This window comes from Oncorhynchus keta, unplaced genomic scaffold (genome assembly GCF_023373465.1).
Source record: "Oncorhynchus keta strain PuntledgeMale-10-30-2019 unplaced genomic scaffold, Oket_V2 Un_contig_17287_pilon_pilon, whole genome shotgun sequence".
NCBI classification, from domain to species: domain Eukaryota; kingdom Metazoa; phylum Chordata; class Actinopteri; order Salmoniformes; family Salmonidae; genus Oncorhynchus; species Oncorhynchus keta.
In genome coordinates this window covers 123,345-128,651 of record NW_026280373.1, presented here as the reverse complement: position 1 = coordinate 128,651, position 5,307 = coordinate 123,345, and the positions used below count along the sequence as shown (strand labels likewise).

Below are 5,307 nucleotides of genomic sequence, written 5' to 3'. Positions count from 1 at the left end.
TGAATTGAGCTATCTGAGAGAGAGATTTGAGTGAGAGGTGCTTCGGAGCACGCAGCCGGGAGAAGGGAATTATAATGATTTTATTCAATCCAAGGGCACAAATGTATTTTTTAAATGTGCATGAGAGACTGATGAAGTGTGTACAGACAGTGCAAATAACAAAGCAGACATCATGCCTTTCATGCAACTTTTCATGCAGCCTTAGAATGTATTAAAAATCAAAACATATAGCCCAAAGTTTGTATCACTAAAGTTGCATAACTTACTCTATATTAATCATATAGGAGGATCTGTTTTTTAGTCAACCGCTTAACACAGAATAGCCGCATGTGCATCACTCCCTCAAATCGTTTGGACAAAATATACCTTTTATTTTATACAGCTATGTTCAAATGTATTCTTCATACTATAAAATAATATAAAATAATGCCACGGAATTCTAAGTAAATCTGCTAAATGAACTAGGGTAGCCCACATCCATTTGACATAGCCAGATCAGGACCAGAGCCAGATGACAACTCAGAGTATGCTCTTCTGTTCTTCTGAAATAGACTACATTTTCATATCATGTTCCTTTAGACCTGTCTAAAATAAATAACAGATTTATTGTGATGGTGTAGGCTATATTACATGGATTTATTGTGATGGTGTAGGCTATATTACATGGATTTATTGTGATGGTGTAGGCTATATTACATGGATTTATTGTGATGGTGTAGGCTATATTACATGGATTTATTGTGATGGTGTAGGCTATATTACATGGATTTATTGTGATGGTGTAGGCTATATTACATGGATTTATTGTGATGGTGTAGGCTATATTACATGGATTTATTGTGATGGTGTAGGCTATATTACATGGATTTATTGTGATGGTGTAGGCTATATTACATGGATTTATTGTGATGGTGTAGGCTATATTACATGGATTTATTGTGATGGTGTAGGCTATATTACATGGATTTATTGTGATGGTGTAGGCTATATTACATGGATTTATTGTGATGGTGTAGGCTATATTACATGGATTTATTGTGATGGTGTAGGCTATATTACATGGATTTATTGTGATGGTGTAGGCTATATTACATGGATTTATTGTGAAGGTGTAGGCTATATTACATGGATTTATTGTGATGGTGTAGGCTATATTACATGGATTTATTGTGATGGTGTAGGCTATATTACATGGATTTATTGTGATGGTGTAGGCTATATTACATGGATTTATTACATGGATTTATTGTGATGGTGTAGACTATATTACATGGATTTATTGTGAAGGTGTAGGCTATATTACATGGATTTATTGTGAAGGTGTAGGCTATATTACATGGATTTATTGTGATGGTGTAGGCTATAGAACATGGATTTATTGTGATGGTGTAGGCTATAGAACATGGATTTATTGTGATGGTGTAGGCTATATTACATGGATTTATTGTGATGGTGTAGGCTATATTACATGGATTTATTAGACTTTTTCAAATGTAGATGTTCCAAAGGTCTGTATCAGTGGCTTGTAGGCTACGTGTGGAAGCCAATAGATGCTAAATGGGTTTATGTTAATTAACGGTCAATTACCGTGAGATCGGCAGGTATTTGCTTGACAAGCACCGGTTGACAAAATGTCATGACCGCCACAGCCTTCCTATGACTCTTAACATTGATGACGATAGAATCTGATGGTCTTGCAGGAAGATGCTGATGTCCCTGTGCTGGTCCACTCCAGACGGATCACATCGCTGGCTTTAGAAGCTCATTGATTAGAGATGGTCCACTCCAGACGGATCACATCGCTGGCTTTAGAAGCTCATTGATTAGAGATGGTCCACTCCAGACGGATCACATCGCTGGCTTTAGAAGCTCATTGATTAGATCACAGACGGATCACATCGCTGGCTTTAGAAGCTCATTGATTAGAGATGGTCCACTCCAGACGGATCACATCGCTGGCTTTATAAGCTCATTGATTAGAGATGGTCCACTCCAGACGGATCACATCGCTGGCTTTAGAAGCTCATTGATTAGAGATGGTCCACTCCAGACGGATCACATCGCTGGCTTTAGAAGCTCATTGATTAGAGATGGTCCACTCCAGACGGATCACATCGCTGGCTTTAGAAGCTCATTGATTAGAGATGGTCCACTCCAGACGGATCACATCGCTGGCTTTAGAAGCTCATTGATTAGAGATGGTCCACTCCAGACGGATCACATCGCTGGCTTTAGAAGCTCATTGATTAGAGATGGTCCACTCCAGACGGATCACATCGCTGGCTTTAGAAGCTCATTGATTAGAGATGGTCCACTCCAGACGGATCACATCGCTGGCCCACTCCAGACAGATCACATCGCTGGCTTTAGAAGCTCATTGATTAGAGATGGTCCACTCCAGACGGATCACATCGCTGGCTTTAGAAGCTCATTGATTAGAGATGGTCCACTCCAGACAGATCACATCGCTGGCTTTAGAAGCTCATTGATTAGAGATGGTCCACTCCAGACGGATCACATCGCTGGCTTTAGAAGCTCATTGATTAGAGATGGTCCACTCCAGACGGATCACATCGCTGGCTTTAGAAGCTCATTGATTAGAGATGGTCCACTCCAGACGGATCACATCGCTGGCTTTAGAAGCTCATTGATTAGAGATGGCCCACTCCAGGCGGATCACATCGCTGGCTTTAGAAGCTCATTGATTAGAGATGGTCCACTCCAGACGGATCACATCGCTGGCTTTAGAAGCTCATTGATTAGAGATGGCCCACTCCAGGCGGATCACATCGCTGGCTTTAGAAGCTCATTGATTAGAGATGGTCCACTCCAGACAGATCACATCGCTGGCTTTAGAAGCTCATTGATTAGAGATGGTCCACTCCAGACGGATCACATCGCTGGCTTTAGAAGCTCATTGATTAGAGATGGCCCACTCCAGGCGGATCACATCGCTGGCTTTAGAAGCTCATTGATTAGAGATGGTCCACTCCAGACGGATCACATCGCTGGCTTTAGAAGCTCATTGATTAGAGATGGTCCACTCCAGGCGGATCACATCGCTGGCTTTAGAAGCTCATTGATTAGAGATGGTCCACTCCAGACGGATCACATCGCTGGCTTTAGAAGCTCATTGATTAGAGATGGTCCACTCCAGACGGATCACATCGCTGGCTTTAGAAGCTCATTGATTAGAGATGGCCCACTCCAGACGGATCACATCGCTGGCTTTAGAAGCTCATTGATTAGAGATGGCCCACTCCAGATAGTAAGTTTATGTCTAGTCTTGCGGTTGTTGCCACCAAAAGTGAGTTCCACATCAACACGGGTGCCTTCCAACCGAACATTCTAATATCCATCATTCTATTAAAGTTGCTCTTTTCAATTGGAATGTCATCATATTCCAGTGTAATTGTGGTCTTATGAAAGAATCAGACATTGTGTTTCAAATCAACACTGTTGCTCTAATCAACCAAACATTCTAAAATTAAACATTCTTCAACTTCAACTTTGGTTGATTTTGTATTGCAGAATTGCCATGACAATGAAAAATATTGAAATCAATGGATGTACTGTGCATCATGTAAAATCAGTTTTATTGAACACAACACGCAAATAAACTAATTACCCAGATATTTGTGATATGCAATCTGTTTCTGTGCTTTATTATAGAATTATAAAACATACATGAACACACATAGACGTGCGCTCACACCGACTCTCTCTCACACACACACACACACACACACACACACACACACACACACACACACACACACACACACACACACACACACACACATATACACACACACACACACTCTCTCTCACCATTTTTTATTTCAACCTTTGAACAAATGAAAGCCATTTTGAGTGATACTTAATTAAAATGTAAATGTTACCGCCCAGTGAGAAAAAGCAGTTTCTCATTATAGAGAATAGATAGGCTATTAGGATGAACCTCGGTGCTGCACTTATATCCTTTGTGTCTCATCAAACCATTGACTGAGGTGGCCTGAGGCCAGAGAGGAGAGGGAGAGACACAGACATGGAGAGAGCAGAAACGAGCAAGCAAGGAGGATGCAGTGTGTGTGTGGGGGGGAGATTTCCTTGAGGTACAGGCTGTTCATTCCCCTTTCAAATTGGTGGTGTGTTTAATAGCCTGATACACACACCTCACTAATACATTGTTTGTTAGACTATTCTGCCCATAGTGGGTGAAAACGTGCTTAGGTGATGACATACAATACATTTTACCAAGACAAATGGGACTCTTCATGTTCTGAATGGTTCAGTGGGGTCTTTCTCCAGCATATCATTAACATTATACCCAAAAAGTAGGATTTCGGAACCTAATACATCCGATAATAAACACCAGGCTCTGTCGCTCTGAGTGGTGCTGCGTTATCGCCAACATTTTTGAGGATTTTACATTTAGTGGCCATCATCTTCCAAGTTGTTTCCACTGGTTGCAAAATTAGCATGATATGTGCTGAATTCAGTTTAAAAGGATTTGGAGGAAAAAAAGCTTGGGGTAGGTTCAGTGCTCTGTTGACATTTCACAGAGATATGCTTGTTTTTGTGAAAAAGAAACTTCACAGTAACTTGAACAGCATACATGAAAATACTACAGTGAACAAAAATATAAACTCGACATGCAACCATTTCAAAGATTTTACTGAGTTACAGTTCAAAAGGAAATCAGTCAATTGAAGTACATTAAATAGGCCATAATATAATGATTTCACATGACTGGGAATACAGATATGCATCTGTTGGTCACAGGTACCTTAAAAAAAGGTAGGGGTGTGGATCAGAAAACCAGTCAGTATCTGGTGTGACCACCATTTGCCTCATGCAGCTCAACACTTCTCCTTCGCATAGAGTTGATCAGGCTGTTGATTGTGACCTGTGGAATGTTGTCCCACTCCTCTTCAATGGTTGTGCTAAGTTGCTGGATATTGGTGGGAACTGGAACACACTGTCGTACACGTCTATCCAGAGCATCCCAAACAGGCCCAATGGGGAACATGTCTGGGCTGTTTTTGTGTACAGATCCTTGTGACATGGGACTGTGCATTATCATGCTGAAACATCAGGTGATTGTGGTGGATGAATGGCACGACAATGGGCCTCAGGATCTCTTCATGGTATCTCTGTGCATTCAAATTGCAGAAATGCAATTGTGTTCGTTGTCTGTTGCTTATGCAACACATAACTTAACCCCACCACCACCATGGGGCACTCTGTCCACAATGTTGACATCAGCAAACTAGGATTCATCCATGAAGAGCACACTTCTCCAGC

General features: G+C 41.2%; 1 long non-coding RNA gene across 2 annotated transcripts; it reads left to right on the top strand.

The window, feature by feature from the left end:
- Positions 1-617: 617 nt before the first annotated feature.
- On the top strand, positions 618-1,557 carry LOC127919633 (uncharacterized). Of its 2 annotated transcripts, none has more exons than XR_008103541.1 (3): positions 618-1,076; positions 1,110-1,208; positions 1,321-1,557. It is a non-coding gene; the product is annotated as an uncharacterized LOC127919633 (long non-coding RNA). The 2 variants fall into 2 exon arrangements; XR_008103540.1 differs by having other exon boundaries at positions 1,288-1,557.
- The last annotated feature ends 3,750 nt before the right edge of the window (positions 1,558-5,307 follow it).